The sequence below is a fragment of the Bacillus rossius genome, chromosome 1 (genome assembly GCF_032445375.1).
Source record: "Bacillus rossius redtenbacheri isolate Brsri chromosome 1, Brsri_v3, whole genome shotgun sequence".
NCBI lineage: Eukaryota > Metazoa > Arthropoda > Insecta > Phasmatodea > Bacillidae > Bacillus > Bacillus rossius.
This window is the reverse complement of record NC_086330.1, coordinates 234,552,159-234,576,117: the sequence shown is the minus strand read 5'-3', so window position 1 is coordinate 234,576,117 and position 23,959 is coordinate 234,552,159. Positions and strand designations below refer to the sequence as shown.

At 35.5% G+C, this 23,959-nt stretch overlaps 1 protein-coding gene across 8 annotated transcripts in view; it reads right to left on the bottom strand.

Annotated features, from left to right (window-relative positions):
- LOC134527372 (eukaryotic translation initiation factor 4E-binding protein Mextli) overlaps window positions 1-23,959 on the bottom strand; it is a 168,176-nt gene that overhangs the window by 106,528 nt on the left and 37,689 nt on the right. The window lies entirely within an intron of this gene.

The window sequence follows — 23,959 nt, the reverse complement described above, 5'->3', positions numbered from 1 at the left end:
GCTGCTGGCCATTCTCTCTAATGCTTCCCTTTCAATTTCGTTCCAACACCAGAGAGCAAGTGTGCAAGACAAATACTGGATGACTTGCAAACAAACTGTAGTGATATATTCCTATACGTATCAAGGTAAAATATATTATGTGTTTTAATTTTGGTTAATAGAAAAATCAATCATAAGAATAAATATATGAAATTACTGATGCATAAGGAATAAAATAGAAGAATGAACTAACTGTGATGAAGTATTGCTCCTTATCTGACTGTCCTAATATATCTGATTTTTACAAAAAATTTTCAATAAAACAATCAATACACACATAACTTAAACAAGTACAAATAATAAAATACATTAAGAATTTCCAATTATTACAACATACTCAAAACCTGAGATTTCAAGCTACAAGATATCTTTGATTTATTCAGTTCACATTGTTCATCTCAGATGTGAGTTTATTCTATAGTCTGTAATGTGATAATTCTCTTACTGCCACCTACAAAGAAAAGGGTATAAAATATTAATAATGGAGGGAGAATACAAAACATTCACACATTGAAATATTATGTGCATGTTTATGTGTTATGTACCTGCAAGTTACCGTTGTTTTTGATGAGTAAACGTTTGGCAGCATGCAAGTGGTAGAGTAAAAAAAAAGGGGGCATCTCACAGAGCAAAAAATTATGTATTTCTGACTGATTCTGCTCATCACTATAAACAAAAATGACTACATACCTACATTACAATGTTACAAGGTATTTTCTATTCCATTACTAAGGCATTTTTGCTGATATTATTATACTGTGAATATTTGTAACTAATGTTACCGTATTATAGCTTGATTAAACTCGGCAGAAAAGTCATTCAAAGATACTGTCAAATAATCCACAGTTAGGTCAAAAATAAAAGAAGCTTTTTTTTTTTAAAGTTTAAGTGTAGTTTTACTTTGGGCTAATATGCATTGATGTTTAAGGTGATGGGACTGCTAAGATTATAGTGCAACTGACATTTCATATTGTATTTGACAGAAAATTTTTTGTACTGTACTATTAATGCCCAGATGTTCAGAAATGAATAAGTTCAAATACCACAATGTTACAGTTATTTCTAAACACAAGAGCACAGTTGTGCAGTGGAAGACACTACTATTTATTACATTCAGAATAACCTAGGTCCAGTATTCGTGATTTAGTTTCCCCGTATTTTATATAAATCACACTCTTCTAATCCTGTGATAGTTATTCACAAAACTACAGTGGCCGATACCCTCCCACACATCCCTTGCTTAGTGGACATGCATATTTTCTTCATTAACAGAAAAACTGTAGGAAAGATGTAGAGCTTAAAATCATACATAAAAAAATATATTTCTAAAATATCATTTTTGCACATAATATATCAAGCTGTGCTGAAACATGAATGTCCTACGCACAGAAAGTGTTTTGTTTGATTTAAATAACATTTTTATTATTATTATTATTATTTGTTGACATTTTTATGTTTTGTTCTATGGTTATGTATTTGGACGTATCTGCAACTACCATACTCTATGGTGTAGTCTGAGTGACGTCGAAGCTCAATTAGCAAGACCCCTCTAGGGAGCAATTGACTTAAAATGGCAAATTGAACTTTTCATACCTAATTTGCATAACAAAACTTTCATTGTTGAAAAATCATATTTTAAATTTAAGGCATTTTAGTGTATTAATTTGTATTGTTAATTGTCTGTGTTTGATTTTGACGTGATAATTAAGTCAACAATCTTAGTGTCTCGGCCAATCAGAGGCCATGTTACTTAAGATAAGCGTCATTACTAAATTAACGGTAAGAGTCTTGGAACAACGACGATGATGGCTACATAGCCTGGGTTTAAATCCCCTCAAAAATCAACGGAATTTACTAGCTGGGTAGATCATCCTACTACTAGGATGTTTAAAAATGTCGTATAAACCTAAAATTGCATGTTGTTTAATTAGGGCACGTCCCATATGACGTGTATTTAGGAGTGATTTACCGTGAGTAAGATACCGACTCATGATGCTTTATAATTGAACTGTTTCTCTACTTACAAGCATCGTAATATTGCTAACGGACTTATAAACATTGCATTTTATTGCTGAGCACGTTAAAGTACCTATTAAGACGAACATTTTATTAAAAATAATTACGTATCTTGATCTACACTTGATTTAGTTCTTACACCCAGAGGTGAACTGAGACAGAGCTCTCACGATGCTTTACCGCGATTATCTATTGAGTTCAGCCGCGGTATATCAAAACCAACTTTAATCACGAACATAATAAATAAACCTTATTTTCTCACGCTAATTTCCGATTGTAAATTGAGATTCAACAGGCATAATTAATTGGAACTATATGAACTTTTGTTTTGGCTTCATCATGTGTGCAACATAACTCCAGTAATTTCAGAAAATATGAATGGTATACCACTGGTTCAACCATAAATTAATTATATTTTATTTGATTAAAGAGTATTTGTGTTAACCATATGTTACCCTGTTGTTATTTTACAGTGCATATGTATGTTTTCCCTATTGATTTCAATTTGTCTGTTGTTTAGTTTCATCCCCTTTAAAGATTTAAAGTGTGAGAATATTTAATCTTTCTCTTATGTACCACACTACATTAGCCTTGTCATAGTAAGGAAATTAAGCTGTACATAAGGGTGGCGCCCAGATATCAATTTTAAAATAATCAAAGAATATATATATATTCGACAGAGCAATAAATAGCCAAAGAGAACTATTTATTATTTAAATCTTATTACACTAAGAGCCTTTTTAACAGAGTGTAGGAGAGGGTATGAAATATAGTAAATAATATTATTAAAAATAGTAATAGTAAAAACGACAACTATTTCTCTCTGACAACAACTCTTCATTATTTACAAAGCTAAAGAAAATATTTGTTTTTTTCTGTGTTTTATGTTAATGAAATCGGAATGGTTTACACATTGATGATTACTTAAAAAAACTGTGTAAATGTATGCTATTTTTTTGCAAGATGCCAGCTGCCAAAATATTAAATGCAGAAAACATTTGATAACTTTTCAGTTTTCACACTTCAAAATGCAATCACAAATGACTCAAGCACAGACAGTTTTGATGCACAAAAGAAAGTGGTATCATTCACATGTATGCAGAAAACATTCTGAAAATTAAAATTTTGGATACAAAAATGAATAAATTAATCATTCAGAACAACCCTTACCTTTAACAAAACAATTACTCTTTACAAATGATCCTACCTTAAAGTATGGCAAAACAAAAATATAGTGAGCATACAGAAATTTTTTAATTTACAGTACATTAGTTCGTTGTTTTTCACAACGTCTACAAAAAAAGTGTTCAGAACCTGTGGAACGTAAATTAAATGGGTGGCAGGGAATGCCAACCTAAAACAATTTTTGTTAGGGAACATGTCCGAAAATGCACCCTGCTAAATTCAGGTGCAAACAGTACCGTACAAATTTAAATTTTGTGTGCTTAGGATATTAACTACACTAGTAGTTATAAGCAAGAGAGTACTGGGACATACCTAGGGCATGGGGGGGGGGGGGGGGGGGCAGGATAATGATAAGGAATGTTAAACATAGGTCACTCAGAGAGAGGAGGGGGGAAGGAACAATGGCAGGAGCGAGGAGGCATGATAAACATAGCAGCAGGTACGGGAGGGGGGAGGAAGGTGGACGCTAGTCGAGGTTATTCTAGGTGGCTTGTGACGTCATATTCCTCCTCCCTTCCCGGACCCATAGCGTGAAGCATCTGCTGGTAAAGTCACCATTGGTTCATCCTTTCGAAGCTAGGTGGGCTCCTGTGAAATGCTGGTGTTATTTTTATGTAGGGGCTGGAAAAATTATCATCTATTATTGTGAAATTAGCATATTAAAGGCAACTTACTTAAAAATTAACTTTTACATTCTAAATGTTTAAAACTAAATATTCACATTTACAATGCTATAAATAACCATCCAGTTCAATTTTATGAAAAAAATCATACCTTAATAAATTAAAATAACAAAAATAATGTAAATCCTTTTTTTTACTTAAAAAATTGGTAGTGCGATATGCTAGGAAACACTAAATTGCTGGTTAAATTCAAAGAATCATTCAGAAATCAACTGGATTAATTGTGTTGGGTTGTTATCGCAGAATGCATGTAACTTGGCTGCAACCACAGAGACATGACAATATCACAAGTATGGTCACAAAAACTATTGTAGAGAAGGCTCAGCACAATCTCAGCACACGGGTCAAGTGTCTGTAGCACTGCTGTGGTTCACTTCACTCTCCTGCTAGAGCAAAATGCAAAAAAGAACAGCCTGTTTTGTTTTCATCTTATTGGGATACACTTTTTGTTTGCGAGATGAGAAAACCAATGGCAAAGATGGTGGACAAGATTTTTTTTTGGTATTATCTCAATTGCATATAAGTCTTAAAGCACACATAATTTAAATAATTAAATTAATTAAAAATTATACATGCACATATGTTCTAGACAAACAAAATATATTAATATAAGGTGAGTCAGGTAAAAAGTCTAAACTAAAGGTTGTTTCTTTTTGAGTGTAAGAAGATACATTTTGTAGAACAATTTTCAAAATTATCAAAATATATGTAGCAGTAATGACACATTTTATAAAGGATATTTTTACGAGTGAATTACATTTTAAACTTCTTTAGCTAGCAAAATAAAATAGCATCTAAAGTGTAAATTAGAAAAAAATAGCATCTATAGAAAGATACACTCTGCGAAGAGGTTACAGGGGTGAAGAGTTCGTTTGAACACGCTAATCCCTGTAACTACCAGTCGGATTTGAAAAATTATTTTTGCATTTGATAGCCAAATTCTTGAGGAAGGTTATTGGATACAGTAGAGCACCCCTCAACCGTAATTCCCACAATGGGAACTCCCGATATCCAGAACTAATTTTCCAAAAATAATTAAAACATTACAAAACATCTCCAAAACATTTCCGCACTGGAACGAGGCTTTTTTGCTTTTGCCTGACTGTACATGTCTTGTAGGCGCGCGCGCGCACGTCTGTCAGAGAGCTAATTATAGCCAGTCTTTCCCGCCCATTGCGTAAATACACCGCTGGTTTTCGCGTCGGACGTGAATTACTATAAATATGTTTATGCTATAAGTAGTTTTATTGTTTCACTATGTCAAATAAATGGAAAATTCCGACCGGCCCGAGAGTATGTAGGGGAGACCGGGGCACCATGAGTCATGGGGTACCATGGGTCAGCAATTGTTTAGAGCAATCCAGAATGTTTAGGTTGGCGAAACTTGCATAAAATATTTTCCATTTAGTGGCCCATATATTGTATCTATATATCTGTGATCAGTCTCTGTTTTCTCAGTGTGTGTTTTGTGTTTATTATCTACATGATGATAAACTATTTTGCTAACCAGTTATTATTGTTTGATTAATCTGTTTGCATTATAAGATACAAATACTGACTGAGCAGCACAAATGTATATGTATCTTATCGCATCTACATAAATTGCAGGTAATTTTATTTGATTTATTTTAGGTTATGTTTCAACAATTTTATTTGTTACAAGCACTTTGGGGCACGATGGGTCAGGCAACCTTGGGGCACTATGGGTCGCCACTAAATGTTTAGGTTAGCTATACTAGAAAGGATCAAATACAAAACAGTTAGGCCTAATTAATTTTTTTGTTTTAGATCATGGTTCGAACATACAAACGTAAGACTACAAAGGGCTTATTCAGCGAAGCTGATCTTCAAAAAGCACTTAATTTGGTCGCAGAAGGAAGGAGCATTCAAAGTGCAGCTGACGAGTGTGGTGTCAAAAGAGAGACTCTAAGATGCAAGAGTAAGTTAATGAACTCTCAAACTTCAGTAGAATTTGAACTTAAACCAAACTACAGCCATCAAAAAGTTTTTAGTAATGACGAAGAACTTTTAATTGTTGAATATTTAAAAAAGTGCTGCAAAATGTTCTATGGACTGACAACAAAAGACTGTTGCAAACTGGCATATGAAACTGCTGTTGTTAATGGTGTAAAATGTCCTGAGTCATGGCATGCAAAACAAATGGCAGGTGAAGATTGGTTAGCAGGATTTTTTAAAAGACACAAAGATCTGTCCCTTCAGTCTCCAGAGGGCTGTAGTCTTGCTCGCGCTACTGCTTTCAATCGTTATAATGTAGAGGCATTTTTTAGCAATTACCAGGCATTATTGTTGAAAGAATCACAGCTTGGAAACCCTTCACGAATTTTCAATTTAGATGAAACCAAAACAATGACTGTTCAAAATAGTGGAAGAGTAATTGCTGAGAAAGGTTGCAAAGTTGTGTATAAAGTCAAAAGTTTGGAAAAAGGCACTTTGGTTACAACATGTTGTATTGTCCGTGCAGATGGCAATTATCTGCCGCCCATTTTAATATTTCCTCGAGTGCATTTTCGTGATCACATACTGATTGGGGCACCACCAAACACACTGGGGCTAGCCAACCCATCAGGATGGATGACTGGGGAACTATTTGTAAGATCAATTAAACATTTCATAAAATATTCCTACAGCACGAAAGATAATCCTAGTCTGCTGATATACGATAACCATGAGAGCCACATTAATTTAGAAGTCTTCGAATTAGCAAAAGCAAATGGTGTTCACATTTTGACACTTCCTCCACATTCATCGCACCGGATGCAGCCCCTGGATGTTGGTTTGTATGGTCCCTTTCAGAAGTTTTACAGTTCTGCTATTGACTCTTGGATGTTGACTCACCCAGGAAAAACAGTATTAATTTACGATGTAGGTGGATTTGTTGGCACATCCCTCCCACGTGCTATGATGCCAAATAACATCATCAGTGCTTTTAAAAAGACTGGAATTTTCCCTCATGATCCACATGTTTTTAGTGATGATGACTTCCTCCCTAGCTCAGTTTCGAAACGGTCCCAGTCATCAAATTTGACATCAAAGGAAACAGACATTCCGGGTCCATCACAAGCTTGCCCACAAGCTGTGCAATATGTGGCGAGTAATGATACATCATGCATTGTGCCAAGTTTTGTGAATGATGACGAAATAGGTGATAGTGCTCCACAGCATTTCAAAAGTCCTACAGAATTTCGAGGATACCCAAAAGCAGAACATCGAACAGGCACTAGGAAACGCAGACAGTTGGGAAGCAGCAATATTTTGACTGCTACACCACAGAGAGAAATTCTGTTGGGGAAAAGAAAAAAACAAGAAGAAAAAGAAAAAAAAAAACAAAGAAAATAAAATCAGAAGTAGTGAAACGTCGCCTTTTTGTTAATGAGAAAGATTATTCAGAATCCGAAGGTGAAGACAAGGTGATTAGCCCACCAGACAGTGATTGTGATAACTATATGGAATCCCAAATCCAAACTCAGCAAACTCATAAATCATTTCTTTCACGCAATACAGAGCCAAATGAAGGTGACTATGTTCTTGTGGAGTTTCAGGATAAGAAAAGTAAAATGCACTATGTTGGACAGGTGTTGACGATTACAAATGAATCAAATGAAGGAAAAGAATACGAGGTGAAATTTATGAGAAGTTCAAAGAAAACCCTTGATAAGTTTATTTTTCCACAAGAAGATGGGCCATTCCATTGTCACGTACGGGACATTTGTAAAAATTTTCATACCGATAATTCTATAAAAAATTATATTATAAGGGGTATATTCATGTGTTTTCTTGGTTTCTACAGAAGTTACACATTTAGTGTAAATTTTCAGCTTAAGACATGATAAGAAATACCTTTGTTAACAACATATTGCTGTCAAATGTAACCGTCACGTATGGGACACATATAGTCAACCATTAGTTTCAAGAGGACACGTTTTACTGAAACTTTAGCCCGAATTCTAGCATGATATTCTTGTATTATTTTTTGTGAGAACTTATAAGAATAAGAAAAACAGACATCAATAAATGCATGAAAAAACTCCAATAATGAATCAGAAACAATTTTTTTTTCTGTTTGTCACGTACGGGACAATGCTGTCACGTATGGGACATTTACATTAGTAAGATTGTGCTGAATAAATTTTTCAGTAGAATATTAAATTAAGTTGTACTTTCTAGGCTTCTGGGTTGTAGCCGCGTCAAAATCAAAGTGTTCATCGACGTTTCAGTCGACGTTACAGTCGCCATCATCAGGGAGCAGATTAATTGAATTAATCTCTCCCTGATGATTATGACTGTGACGTCGACCGAAACGTCGGTGAAAACTTTGATTTTGACGCGGCTACAACCCAGAAGCCTAGAAAGTACGGACAACGGCCGCGAAAGCCTGCGCTGTTTATTGAAATAAGTTGTGTTGAAAAAAAATTAAATTTACACAACCTGACTCATAGAGATATGTTAAGCGAAATTGATTAAATGTAACTAAATAAAATTATAGAGTAGTTCTACCTGCCTATATCCTAACTAAAAAAAAAATTAATAACAAAACTGTTACTCTGTATGGTCATAAAGATCACTTTAAATGTCAATAAATTTAAACAGTCCTCTGTTGTTCACCACTACTGGAGGAGAAATCTCTCTTGCTACATCTTCTTTTAAATAACAAATGCAGTCTGGTTGTCGAGGCCACTTGAAGTGATGTGGGGGACCTGTAGGGACCATCACTGACACCTGCACTTGATCTCCGCTTGCATCCACCACTTCTCCAGGGTACTCTTTTCCTTCGTAGCATACGACTACCCATTTTCCAGGGAAGTTGAATAGATTCCCTTTCGGATTGGAGAGTGCAATTTTTGTAGACAGTGCATTGTTTTTTGCATAGAACCCTGACGAAGTGCTACATGTAATAATGTGGAATTCCTTGATTCCTGGGATCGAAGGGACATTTCTCCAAGGATTTTGGGATAAAATTTCATTCCTAATGTGGTCCTCTTCTATATACCATAAATGGCTTTTGGTATCAAGTTGTGCAGCTACTTCTGCAAAATCCTTAGCTGACTGTATTGTGCATCCCTCCCCTTGCGTCATCATTTTCATTCTTACTAAGCGTTTAATATTGCCACCAACACCATCTACTACACCTTTACCATGAGATGTCGCAAAGTATTTCCAGGTAAATGTTCTGTTGTGTTTCTGGTTCAATATTTCCAATGTTTTCACCATGAATTTATTTTTAAACTCTGAAGAGGGCCCATCACTCCAAATTATTTCTTCAGAAATTGCAGAATTTTCTTTAAGTATTTCTGTGTAAAATAAATCCAAGAACACAAAGACTGTGTCCTTATCCTTATTTTTTGTGTCTGAACAAAGTATATAAGTTTTGCAATTTCCATTACAAAAAACAGCAGCAGTGAATAAAACAACACTAGCACGAGACCACAAAGCACTTTGTATTTCATTTTGATACTCACAACTGAAAGACATTGCGAAATCAACCTCCAGAACACGCTTTGTACCATTTGCTTTGTCCTTCTCAAACTCATCATGTTGTATTCTTTTGGTGTTTACATGGAGCATCATTTTAGGCATATCTGCTATCAATTTTTCATATATATATCACCTAAACAGTCTTCTTTTATAACTAACTTAATTTTGTTTTCATCATTTTTCTTCCATTCTTTCCAAGTGGTTTTAGAATCTGGTTCTCTTGGGACTACCATTCGTTTCCCATTACTACAAACTTCACAGAGGTTCTGCCAACACAAAGAGTTCAAGCTATCATTGCACAACAGATTTTTCCAAAATTCATTGTTGTAAGTATGTTTTAAGGCCTTAAGTTTTAAAATGAAGTTCTCGTGTATTCTGCATTTACACTGCTCTGCAGGAGTCTCTTTAAGTAACAAAACATTTTTTGGCCTTAGACTACAAAATTTAGAGTAACCAATTTTATAATCTGGATTTTCTTCTTTGAATATATAAAATGCTTCATGCAGAAACATAGTCATAAAGTGCTTTTGTAATTTAACTTTTTTTCTATTTTCCCACACAGTTAATACATCTTTCATCCCTGGGCATGTGTATACTATATCTGGACGATAGAAAAAATTTATAACAGAAGTCTCTTCTTTACAACTGTTTCTAGTTCCAGCAATACTTTCTTCCATTGTCGTAGTCAGTTGAAGACCAATGCGTTTAGCAAGACCTGTCACAACAGCTTTTTGTTTTCGTGGTGAGTTTGGTAAAGCCCTTGCAGTCTTCCAAACTGCTTTTGATAATGTCTGCTTGCAACTGTAAGGTGTGCCAGAGGAAGACATATCAGAACTGTTTGCTTTTGCTGCATTTTTAGCATTTTTCTTTGCTCTCTGAAGTCTTTTCCTATTTCTTTCATAAATTTTTTGGGCAGCCTTGTCTTTCACTGTCATTTTCTTTTTCTTATTCTTTCTCAGTTCCTTAATCCGTTTCCTTTCCTTCTCAAGATAACCATCTGGATCTGCAGTCTTTTGTTTTTCCCTCATTTTTTTCATCCGAGAAGCACTTGTTGTCTTCTTAGATTCCATATTTGTCACTGAAAACCAATTAAATTGATTACTAAAAGTAAAACATTGAAATAATAAATTTATGTAACACATAATATGTTATTTTAGATAGGTGAATATTCTACATATTTTGGGTAAAACATTATATTTTTCATATGTCCCGTAGGTGACGTCACGTACGGGACATGATTGTATCTCAAAATTTTTATTGTTTTTAATGCAATTAAAACATATAAAAATTAGGTTAGCTACCTGCATTCTAATACAGTTTGAATTTATATAAGTAAGATATAATAACAATTTGTTCCTGATGAAACATGAAACATAACCTAAATTTGTCACGTACGGGACATCTTCAACACTCACAATTGAATAATTAATTTAGTAGCAATAAAATGTTATTAAATTATTTTTTTGCAAGAAATATGTTTGTGCATAACCTATATTTTGAACTTAAATATAAATATACATTCATTTATGTGACATGTACTTACCAAAGAACCTGAAAGTAGCCTCTCTATGAGCAAAATAGAAACAGTTGAATAGCAGCCACATTAGAATCAATAAAACAGCTGTTCAATGTTAAATGAGTCAAAATTCAACATTGTCTGTCAAAGACCATAACTTTAAAATCTTTTACGTAATGTTTTCTCAACCAGAAAAAAAAAACATTTAAATTAATAAAACTTCCTAATTTTCATGGAATGGCCCAGATGATATTTCGATAGTGGGACGCTAGGATATCTTGTTTGTCTTGCCAAGGCCTGAAACAAGTGATAACAAAACTGATCGCCAAAGATCATTTTTAAAATTTGCTGTGTCATTTGATTTATTCAACATGCGCTAAAAAGACTACTTACAGACAACAAGTGGCTATTTCTAAATCGTTTGCTATGGATAAAGTGTAATTTTTATGGCGGGTTTTCATATTTTTGCTGTAACTGTAATTGATATTTTGTTTTCATTTAATATTTTAAGCATGTTTATTTAATTAAACCTATTTTAAAAACAATTCAACTTCATGTTTTAGACCAAAACTCTGTTTCATAAGAATGACCCATTGTGCCCCAGATACTGACTCAGTGCCCCAAGTATGGGGCACTATGGGTCACTTATAAAAAACCATATTAAAATTTTTGTATGAAATACTATCGAAGTTGGCTAACTAACATAAGTGTGTGTTGAAATACTGTATATACTGTTCTTTATTTATGTACACAATAGTGAACCAATAATTTCATATTTAGACATAAATTTGATAGAATTTTTGCGACTCATCGTGCCCCGGTCTCCCCTACACCTACTCTCACTATAAACGCTGACACACGTGATAGCCAGTAACATTTACTTCCAACGTGTGATGCTTTCAGTTTGTAGACAATAATTTAGTTTACATATATGTATTATGTACATATTTATACGTTAATACATATATGGTTAAACAGTCTAAATTTACATGTATTTCTCTGTCACTGTGTTTTTAAACGAGATGCTTGAAGTGTTATTCTTGTGTACGTGAAATGTAAACTGTGCGTGGCAGTGACTATACACTCTCCCGGAAGTGTGAATCACTTGCACGTCAACACAGAAGTAACATAACACTGCAGCTGTAGTCCTAATACCTCCCCCGAACCCTCTTCATCATTCTCTTCGCTCACGCACGCACCCACCCACAGAGATAAGAAACACATGCCTGCCAGCTTGCTTAAATGAAGGTCATTCAACCGGCCCGGAGGCCGGCCCTAACGCAACTCCCCTTACCCGGAATTTTCCCATAACCCGAATAGACCTCCTCCCAATGATTCTGGTTGAGGGGTGCTCTACTGTACTAACATCACGCTACGACCCTTAGGAGCCAAACAAAAAAAGTCAGAACGAACGTTACGTGAAAATGGCGTAATAGTGCGGACGGGCGATGCAATGTGGTGGAAGGTGGGAAACAATACTGGTAATTCCATAGATATAATAGTATAAATAATTTTCTTAACAAATTAAATCTGATATTCCTATCATCAATTTTTTTTTTTTTTCAAAATGTGTTGACAATCTTTAATGTTCTTCTACCAAGAAAACAGTTCAAGTTAAATAAATAGCGGACTTCTTTTCTGTTTTGATTATTTTTTTTAATTCATTAAAGAGTTTGAGACTTTTGCGTGAGAATGAAACTGAAGATGAGCGTATGAATAGTTATCGAGTGTTGAACTTTTTAGCATTTGTTTGTGTTGACAAACTTTCAAATCATCTGCCCAGAAAACAGTTCAAGTGAAATATATAGTTGATTTTTGTTTCATTCAAAATGCCTTGAAGAAAATCTCAGTTTTCTCAGCAGTCTGCAACATCAAAGCATCTGACACTTTTGAGTGAAAATGAGGAAGATGAGCATATGAATGGTTGGACATTCAATATAACATTACCGAACAAAACCAGCTTAGGGAATAGAAAGCTAAATGTTCTCAGTGTTTGATTGAACAGAACGTATAAACTTCCGCAAACCGTGCTCAAGAATCAAGTGTTGAACATTCACAGCATTTAACCCAACGAGTGAGGTCAAATTTTATTCGAGCACGTAGCCAAACCAAATTACTAAATTTGGCATTGATTTATGACTCTAATGTAGATTATTTCGAGATAAACGACGTTGACATTGACAGAATAATTAATATTTACAACAATTGCTAAGCACATAAATGGAAATATGAAGTGCCCAGTTTATGTTGCAGCATCAGTAAAGTAAATATCCCTAAAATTCCGGAACCAACACCAGTTTTGAAAGAATTATTATTAGGTACACATTAGGGTTTGGGTCCCAAGACGTCTCATGTCTCGAAGTTCCGGAACCTTTTCGTAAATTTAGTTGTCTCGGGTCCCAAGACTTTTGGGTCAAGGCTGGAGACACGGTTGTTGAAATTGTATTGTATTAATTTTATTTTCAAAAGGTCATACATAATAACCTTTATTAGCTTCCAGAACTCTGTCATTGAAAGCGCCATCTATTAGATTAACAAATAATTACTTGATACCTGAACCCAACATAATACTCATAAACTGATTCGCCACCATATTGTTGTTTTGTGACTTTTGTTTATGAGTTCATGATTTGTGATATTTGTGACTCAGCTAAGTCAGTCAGTCATCAATTTCACTTTATGCGATTAAGTGCCGTGCGAGTTTGTGTTGCGATTGTGATTGCGATTGCGATTGCAATGCTCGTGGAAACGTCGCCGCCCATCTTATGTAAGTTTAAACAAACACTAGATTTTGTTTACTTCAGTTACTAAGGTTAAACATTTACATTGAATGAGATTTGTTATTTTACAAAATAAAAAAAGTATTATAGAATAGTGATACTCATTGAAAAAAGATATATCATTAATTTTGGATCATTATTATTGTTAGTTTATTATTGTTACAGATAGTCAAAAATTAAAAGAGATCATTTAAGGTTGAACCTACAGCAAAAGTGTGGAGACATTATAAAAATAACATTATAAAAAAACTAATTAACTGCACAATGCTCGTTATGTCCAAAACAAATTTCATGCAAAGGGCCAAATACCTTGACAAGCATCTCCTCCAAAGAGTCCATAAATTTTTCGTAAATCAGCCGGAAGAATCAAAACCGGCTATACAGCCTGTGACATCTTGCAAACCAGAATCGAAAAAAATTACAACTGAAAAGCAGTCTGAAATAACAGAATATATTGTTAGAAAGACTTTGTCTGAAATAACTTCCCGCTTGGCGGCAGAGGATGGACTTTCAATAAGGGCAATCACCAGGAGGAAATTCATTAGTGAGAGTATTATCCAGCAAGGTTATAAAATGCTAAGAATGAAACTGATATCATGAAAATTATATTGAATTATCATGAAGATAAAAAAGAAGAAATTATACAGACTTTTAAAGATGTTGTTGCTTCAGGTACAAGTTTTAACCTTTCACTTGACAAACGGACCAGTGTTCGAAACCGGAGGTTCTTTTATTTGTGCCTGCATGGTGTGAACGGAGAAGTTTCCAATTTGGGATTAGTGTATATATGAGGTAAATGCGGTGCTGAAGAGACCGGAAATATAGTCGAAGATACATTGAAAATATTACAACTGGATTTTGAAAAACATATTGTGGCCATCACCAGCGATGGTCCAAATGTAATGAAGAAGTTTCGTAGGGAAAGCCCAAGCAAGATGATGCTATGCTTGAACCACGCAACACATATATGAGTTGTAGACACATTTTATATTAAAAAAAGGCTACTGCCATATTTGCAGCTTCTACCTTCAAAGATACTGAAACTGATGATAGTGACGATGAAATCATGTCTGATGAAGAAATGTACTGCAATGCCAGCTACGAAACCAATTGGCTATTACAAGTACAACCGATTGATGAAATTAAGAGTGCTTGATGAAACTCAATTCCTAGTAAAAGTGTTTAGAAATAGTGCACTGAAAAACAGCCAATTACATAAATATATGAAATCTGAATTTGGGAAAGAACTCAGTTTATTATTAGATGTCAAGACAATGTAATGGCAGAATGGTTTCTGAAGCTCAAAAATTGCATAAAGAAAGCATTGTTTGATTTAAACATATTAGACAAATGGAATGAAGACAATCTTCTTCTTTTGCAGTCAATCGTTGATATATTTCAGCCAGTCAAGATAGCTGTAGAAACCTTAGGTAGACAAAACTCTTCATTACTCACAGCTGAAGCAATAATTGACATGTTGCTAAATAATAAGCTGGTGAAACCGTTCTTTGAAACTTTGAAAGTTTGCCTAGAAGAAAGAAGACCACAATGGGTTATATATTTAAAATATTTGCACAATGGCCACCACAACTCACAGTCCCAAAATAAGGATTTTTTTTTACTTCGTATTTGAGTAAAAACTGCACTTAATGCTTTTGCGGAAAAACTGTATTGCAAACTTTTTGAAAATATCCCTTGTACAGGGTGTCTACCAGATCTAGTAAATGAAATTCCCTGATTTTTCCAGGTTTTCCAGGTCTAAAACTGAACTTTTCCAGGTTTTCTGTAACACAATTACGACATTCCACGAAACTGAAAAAACTGCATAACAGTACATTGACGGGTTTCTAAGTATTTCAACTCACTTAAATTAGTAAAAAAAATACCTTCTTCCAGACGTGGCCAAAGTGACTCAATTGATGGCAAATAAAACATGCTGCTACAAATATTTCAAACACTTACTTTTGCAAAAACATAAGTAAAAGGAAGCTCCCATCAATTTCGCAGTGACTCAACTTTTGCGTCTATGCACTTGCTTCAGAATGAGCCAAATCGAACACTCGAGCCTTCTTCAACTGCAATGCCTTGATCTCTTCAACTCTTCTTTTTCTGCCTTCTTCTTGTCTGTAGCTTCCTTTTCTTTTTGTTTTGTTTGCAGGGCTTCCTTACGCCTACAACTAGAATTTCTTACATACTGTAACATGGACTTGGTGATATCAACATGCTCTACACCTCCAGATGTTGAACAAAGTCGTACATCTGTCTTTGTGCGATCAGTATTTCTTCCTGCAAGTTTTCAGTCAGCAAATTAGAATTTACTGAAAATCCTCTTTCCAATGATGCATTTCCATGGGAAAATACCAACATCATCCTCACAAACTTTAGAAGGCCTGTTTTGGCAGCTACTGTATGTGCCTTGTGACGTGTGTGTCACGTCACATTTGGTGGCGGTTATTTTTGTGTACTGGCGCAGTGTTATTTACCGTTAGCCGTGTGGCGGCGCGAGCCGTACCCTCAGATTTGATGTTTTGGCCGGTGTGGATCTAGGAGCGCGGGCACGTTTCAGATTGTCAGGATCTAGAGCTACTCGTGCTCTTGTGAGCCTCTGATCGGCAATTTTCGGTACTCGGTGTTTGCGTTTGTCATGTGTTTTCCTTTTGGTGGGTTGAGGTTGGTACCTGTGGCGCGCTGGGTTGTTGACGAGTTTTCTCTGGGGAGGGTCTGTCTGCTACGAGCCATGCCCTGAGTGGGTTACCTTTTTTACTGCCGATTGAGTGGCTGCGGTAATTAAATTCATGGCTGTAACTTTGTGTGGAAGTTTGGTAAACCTTGGTGGAATATAAGAACTTAAGTTACGGCAGGTTTTGCTCCGTCGGTTACACCATGTTCGAGTGCAGCAGTGTTCTACGCAGTTATAACCAATGAGGAGAAAAATTTTATTTATAGTATATTGAGAATTTTAAATTTTTGTAGAGTGAGCCTAGTCGCTAATGTCGTGGATGTCAAATGGTGCCGTGCGTGCTGCTGATCCTCCTTCAGCCCGGTTAAGGCTTGTCTGCGAGGAAGTGTAAATGCTTGATTTTGAGGCTTCTTGATTGGATATCTCCGGAAGCAGATGGCAACAGACAAACTGTAAGTTTTGAAATTTAGTCTTCGTCTAGATTACGTCAGACGGACCTTCTGTGGACCTTCGCTGGGTAGACCTTGTGGGCTACGCTACGCCGGTATTTTTCACCTTCGAGATAACGTTTGGATATAACTGTAATTTTTTGAAGCAATTTTTTTTTGATTAGACACAGCAGCAAGTAACTACGTCGTCAAGTCTGGAATTGAGTCGTTACCTATTTGGGAGGGAAATTGTTAATATTTTGTACCCTTCATGCGAGTTATGCGCACTGGGTATTTTTTTAATGAGATTTTATTGTAATTTTTTTTGCAATTTTTATAACATTATAAATTTTTATGTAGCTACTTATCAAGTTAATTTCGAAAGGTGTGTAGTCAAGTGCTCGATAGGGTATTTTGTGAGGCAGAAAATTGGCTGTGAACTATTATAATCATTTATCGTATATATATATTTTTTCTTTACTGCCTGATCATGAACTTTCGAATTGGACTGGAAGAGTTTGAGGCAACAAGTAATTAATTTGCCAAAAACATTGAATAAGTAGATTAACTGAACCGAGCACCTAATTTATTTTGTGAAAGGTGGTAATATTTTATATTTCTAAATATATATATATATATTAGGTTGCAGTTTTAAGTGATATTGTTTTTTTAAGTAATATTGTATTTTATATTTATTATGGTGGTTTTTGATGTTAACCAAGTCAGTAAAGGAACAGCATCTAGTTCATGTGCGACACCCGTGGTGCACCGGGGTGGTATAGGTATACTTGTTATTTTATTGCGATATGTACTTCTAGTCAAGAGGGGCGAAGCCTGATATACCCTGTTGTTAATTGTTAAATTTAATATACTTATATATTGTTTGGCATGTTTTGCTTATATATGTTTTATGGTCATATAAAGAACCAAATAATACATAACTCACTATTTCGCTGTCAATTCTTTGTTCCTGCCTTCCACAAATTTTTGGTCTAAGGGGGGGTACAAATGAGCATCCACAAGTGATCAAGGTGCCAGTCTTCCCGAGAAAAAGACGAGAACAGTGATTCAGAATCTTGCGAAGAACATACCAACTGATATGATCACTCAATGTTATCAGCTTCTTGTCCTTATAGCCACTTGTTTTGAAGACAACATTCTAAACTGTAATTCACACGCTGTTTCCTCACACCCGAATTTAAAGCCACAGACGGACATAAGCAGGAAATTCCCTTGGTAAGTTTGTACTTCAGGGGACTTTTGTCTTGAAGTTTTTTTACCATAACCTTTAGACAAGTCCTAACATCATTTTTCAGTAACAGGACAGACTTTACTGGTAATTTATCTTTCTTGATGGCATGGCGTACTGCATAACCCAACTTGATATTGTTAGCAGTCAATAGATTTTCCTGGTTAACCACATCCAACCGAGATACATTGTGTTTCTCCCTAAAGCTCTTCAGTATCTCTGGTTTCAAAAACTTTCGTGCCAAAGCTAATAAAATGTCTACCAGTGAATCATAGAGAAAAAGTGCCATGGGTGCTTCACTTTTGAACATTGTGAGAAACAATTCCCGCTCTGATGCCAAAGAGTAGAAGAATGTCAATTTTACTTTATTCAAGAGCACTTTTTACTACACTGAAAGACACAGATGAAATAGAAACTTCACTAACAAATTTCTTTAGGTGGGGTAACGTTTTCATGGCACGCTCAGCAACTGCAGTATTCCATCTGATTGCACAAAATTTCTTGGAAAAAAGCTCTGATCCAGTTATTCTAATGTAATCTGCCCTCCTTGCAGGTAGGTACATGCATAAACAAATAGTAACTGTGCCTCAAAAAACTAACAACGTCCAATTGTATAGCAGAAATTCCAGTTTTGAAAGCACTATGGACCGTATGAAGCCCACAGCTACCAATTTTGTAGCAACGATGGCGAATCTTCACCAAAAGTGTCTGTGATATGTATTTTCAAAGCTAACAAAAATGCCCAGTTTACCTGTCTGTATAATCCGAACGTGGGAAGCACATGCTGCAGCACGTCACGTCAGCAGGATAACAGACCAGCTTGAACCAGTTTGTATCACATGATTTAACGCCACTTCCGAATCCGATGGTAAATAAGAGAAAATGGACGTGGGAATTGTTCGCTATTTTCCATTCAAAAATAAAAAATGGGGCGCGATTCACTTGATGCTACGTCAATGCAAGCAGATCAATAAACAAAAAACGTAATGCCAACTACAACCTACCAAACAAAAATTCCCTGATTTTTCCCTGATTATTCCCCGATTACAATATTCCCTGATTTTTCCAGGTTTTCCAGGTTTTCCAGGTCAGTAGACACCCTGCTTGTATCCAAATGCCAGAATTGGAAATAAAGCAAGCCGAGCCTAGTACCAGTAGCTCCACAGTACACAACAAACCCGACGAGTCGTTTAAAAGTCAAATGGAACAGGCAATAAAAAAACTCGTAGAAAATATACCCAAAATTCTTGTAAAAAATAAGTTGCAGTTGTTTGAAGCCATCAGAAAACAGACAAAGTTTGGAACTACTTTACAAAGCTTTAAACACAATAAAACCGAAATCTGTTGAAACAAGTGTGTGTTCTTGTCTGGTGGCATTATTACAAAAATTAGAAATAAATTGTGGAACAAAGCTGTTAACGCTCTGAATTTTTTAAAAGCCTATTTTATTAAATCAGCAAAGAAGTCTAATTGTTAGTTCATTATATAATTTATATGACTGATAAATAGACTAGGTGATGATTATTAATGATTAGTATGAGTATGATTCCTAATTGTAAGTCTGTTTTAATATTTAGAAGATTTTATTGCCTTAAAACTGAATCTGTGATTATAAGAAATAACATGCTAATTGTTTAGACTATAATTAATGTTTTAAATATTAGGATTTTATTTTACGTTCAATAAAAGTTGATTTATACTAATATTGCTTTTTTTTATTGATACATCTGGCCAAAAATTAACTCGATTCTAATTTTATTCTGAGAAGTCGAGAAGTCCCGGCTGGCATGTTCCAGGACTTTGAGACTGTCTAGACTTCCCAATCACTAGTATACATTCAAGCTCAAAACATTTTTTAAGTCATACAAGACAATATAAAACTCTTCCAAATTACTTCATTTAGTGCCAAAGAAAATGCCCGGGGCAGTTTATGTATGCATTCAAGATACACGGACAAGTTAACCACTTGATGGGAAATTTACTTCCTACTCAAAGTGTGCAACCCAAATTTTTGCAAATATATTTTGTTTCCCAAGCTGCAACTGAACCCGATTATTTCTTATTTTACTAGTCATTCAATGTATCGTCTAATGCTTCCAATGACTTTTGTGAGCCAACTCGTAATACGCGTACTATGGCAAGCAAAAACAAAAGATTGTAGTGAAAGTCATTTTCTTTTTTTTGGCACATGCATTGAAAAGAGAATATATTCATTCCGTGAAGAGTCTAATATCCTTTCTCCCTATACTTTCCAGAGATAATTAGGTTCCAAACTACATAAGAGCAGAATGTGAATAAAACTTATAAAAATTCTATTAAAAAATGTGTCTTTTTTTTTTCCAAAAACACTCACTCTTATATGTTTATTTCTAACCCTATACGGCTATACCATAAAATTAAAATTCATGATTCTTACTCTGAAAATAACAGACATCCTGGAAAATTTCTGAATTTTTTTTTTTAAACTTTTACTAAAAAAAAAAAATTCGGGAACTGAAATGCAACATAGTGTCAAAATTTCAAGTCAATCAATCGACTATTTTTGGGTTTTACGAGCACAAACGTATGGAGGCAGAATTTTTATATATTTGGATGATAACATAACCTCACTTATATAATTACATTTGAAAAAATACTTGAATGTAACTTATTAATACAATTGCAGAGGACTCCCTGCGGCTGGTGCACGCAGTGAGCTGCAGCAAGGGTAACCGTAGCGGTACATACCTCCAACTGCACATCGCTAGGATTATGTTGCTACACATGGATCCATTGGACGCAGTGAATTTTTACGATGCACGCGCAACATACAACAAATAATGACAAGATGAAAAAAAGGCTACTACAAATAATACATAAGTGAGATTATGTTATACTTCCTTGGGCACATTATGAAAAAATTATGAGAGTGGATTTATAAGATGCGTGCACAGCAAGCAATGAAATATTCATGTGATGAAAAATAGGCTACATAAAAATAAAAAAAATATATATATATGTGTGTGTGTGTGTGTGTGTGTGTGTGTGTGTGTGTGTGTGTGTGTGTGTGTGTGTGTGTGTGTGTGTGTGTGTGTGTGTGTGTGTGTGTGTGTGTGTGTGTGTGTGTGTGTGTGTGTGTGTGTGTGTGTGTGTGTGTGTGTGTGTGTGTGTGTGTGTGTGTGTGTGTGTGTGTGTGTGTGTGTGTGTGTGTGTGTGTGTGTGTGTGTGTGTGTGTGTGTGTGTGTGTGTGTGTGTGTGTGTGTGTGTGTGTGTGTGTGTGTGTGTGTGTGTGTGTGTGTGTGTGTGTGTGTGTGTGTGTGTGTGTGTGTGTGTGTGTGTGTGTGTGTGTGTGTGTGTGTGTGTGTGTGTGTGTGTGTGTGTGTGTGTGTGTGTGTGTGTGTGTGTGTGTGTGTGTGTGTGTGTGTGTGTGTGTGTGTGTGTGTGTGTGTGTGTGTGTGTGTGTGTGTGTGTGTGTGTGTGTGTGTGTGTGTGTGTGTGTGTGTGTGTGTGTGTGTGTGTGTGTGTGTGTGTGTGTGTGTGTGTGTGTGTGTGTGTGTGTGTGTGTGTGTGTGTGTGTGTGTGTGTGTGTGTGTGTGTGTGTGTGTGTGTGTGTGTGTGTGTGTGTGTGTGTGTGTGTGTGTGTGTGTGTGTGTGTGTGTGTGTGTGTGTGTGTGTGTGTGTGTGTGTGTGTGTGTGTGTGTGTGTGTGTGTGTGTGTGTGTGTGTGTGTGTGTGTGTGTGTGTGTGTGCTTTAAATCATTTACTTTAGTGAAGAATATTGAATACTGGTCCAGACAAATTTTTTTTAACTCCACAGAAAGAAAAGAACAAGTAAAAGCGTAACAAATATGAGTTGAATTCACACCATGTTATATCCACACTTCCATTATCTCTTTGGTGTAACTTTATTTCTTCCGGATATGCATGTCCTAAATGTGGACATATATCTATGATGTGTTTGTTTACTGATATTTAATAGTTTATTATTAATTTTCTAATTAAAACGTAGCTTATAGCACTCAGGGATATGTAGCTTCCTATTAGTGAAAGAATTGTCAGAATCAGATCAGTAGTTACAGAGATTACCCCCTACATACAACCAAACATTTCCTATTTACTTATAATAGTAGTGTAGATATCTCAACTGATTTCCTAGTCAAGCGGTTAGCGTCTCTGCCAATTTGCAACCCCGGATTCGGGGCGCGCCCGCCGCGATAGATTTTTATTTTAAAAAATAACACCAGCATTTCACAGAAGCACCACCTAGCTTCGAAAGGATGAACCAACAGTGACGTTACCAGCAAACGTTTCACGCTATGGGCATACTTGCCAACTTTCGAATTTCCCAATCCAGTAGAAAAATGTAATATTTTAGCATAAATAAAACATGCCAATTTGGTTACACTACAAATAAACCTGACAAATTACGAAACATTGCACATTTTATATTATCTACCAAAGTCAAAATATTTTCAGAAAAAAAAATATATATATAGCTTTTAAAGACCAGAAAAATCTGCTTCGTAAATAACATGGTTCACACACATCTTCTAATAGTAGGCACTTTATATAATATTGCATCCATCATTAGCTGCACTCAATTCATCTGTCAATATCTAGGTGTATACTAAAATATATGAACATATTTATAACACTTTTGTACTAGCTATTTTTTTTTAAGGGAAAATGCTTTAGTGATTTTGCAATTGCTTTTTTAGAAGGTTATGTTTGACAATGAAACGTGTGAATGAACACACATACAAATGGAGAAACAGATGAAACACATGATTTTTTTTGTTTGACCTTGATATCTTGTCACTAACGATACCAAACTCTTCAAAATTTATTTTAATAATGTAAAAATGTAGGAAAACCAGTAAAATAACAGATGGCCAAACAATCATTTAGTAACGGGTAAATCGTACAAGTGGGCTAGCCAACCCAGGAGGGACATCCCCCTTTTTCCACACTGTTCCTAAGTTTAGCATGCCTCGCTCCTCCTCCAACCTCCAGGGGGTTTATGTATACCATGCCTGATCATTAATCCGCTCCCTCCCCCCCACCTAGGCACATCCCAGTGCTGTCTCGTTCCTACTACTTAGACCATTTATTGAAAGGAAGAACAAGTGCAGATGACATTAAACAGCTTTGCAAGAAGTAGGCGATTAGCCGGGTGCAGAGGTTTAGAGTTGGTCAAATGCAATAACCAGCAGTCTGGTGTACAGCAAAGTGGATGGATGGTTGTGGTACATTTACATTTTGGTTTGGGAATTTGACAAACAACACTAGCACGACAGACTTTATATTTGCGATGATGGTTGATGTGCACATGAACGGAGAGGCGAAAATAACTGCCGCAGGAGCAGTGCAAATTTACCAAGGGCGCTTTTACAACAGAAGATAAAGAATAGAGACTGCCTAAAATTAGGAGTTTCATACAATGGAGGGTAATATACTCCAGACTGCTTGTTGTTAGTGCATATGGCTAACTGTTAAAGTCTGAGCCCGGCTCACCGCCTGCTTCCTCTCGTGTATTCTCTCAGCCAATGGTGTAGAGCCCTGACTGACAGTACCTAATGCTTAGCAGGTTAAGGTTTCTGAACATGTTCCCTAGCAAAAATTGCTTGTTTTGGCATTCCCTAGCCCCGATTAAATTTATGTCCTTCAAATTCCTAACATAATGTATAGAAAAAAGTGTCTCTGGGTTTGTTTTTATAAAAATATACTGTTTTACTCCCAGATTGATGAAATTTTGCACCATCAACTTTTAAAACAAGAAAACAATTTACACAGCATTTTTGAAAACTATCTTCACTAATTACAGCAAAATTTTGGTGCTTCTTGGCAAAATTTTGCAAAATTTATGTTCTAAATAAGTTTTATCTCTACATAAGTTTTATTTGAAATTGATA